We start from the raw sequence: 523 nt of genomic DNA on the forward strand, positions 1-523 counted from the left end.
TATATATAGAATATATATATATATATATATATATATATATATAGAGAGAGAGAGAGAGAGAGAGAGAGAGAGAGAGAGACTACTCAGCTATAAAGAAAGACAAACTTGAGACATTTATAGCAAAATGGATGAGCCTTGAGGCCCTACTCTTCTTTCTTTTTTTTGGTACCGGGGATCAAACTCAGGTCCTTGCACCTGCAAGGCAGGTGGCCAAACCGCTGAGCTAAATCCCTGGCCCTTTGAGGCCCTACTCGTAAGTGAAATAAATAGGACACACATGTGTAAATACCGAATTGTTCTCTGCTGTGAGAAAGTAAAGGCGTAAATAAGGACCAAAATATATGATAGAAATTGTGAAATAGGAGGAAAATGTTCAAAGAGGAAGGGGAACTAGGGAGGAGTGCAGGGGAAAGGAAAGAAGAGAAAGAAAAATGATTGAAGAAAAGAAGGAAAAAAATGGAAACAAAGCTCATGTACATAGGGAGGTCTGGAGGAGTTGGAGGTAGGGCAGGGAAGCGGAGAA

The sequence above is a fragment of the Fukomys damarensis genome, unplaced genomic scaffold (assembly GCF_012274545.1).
Source record: "Fukomys damarensis isolate Sample0158 unplaced genomic scaffold, DMR_v1.0_HiC HiC_scaffold_10, whole genome shotgun sequence".
Lineage (NCBI taxonomy): Eukaryota > Metazoa > Chordata > Mammalia > Rodentia > Bathyergidae > Fukomys > Fukomys damarensis.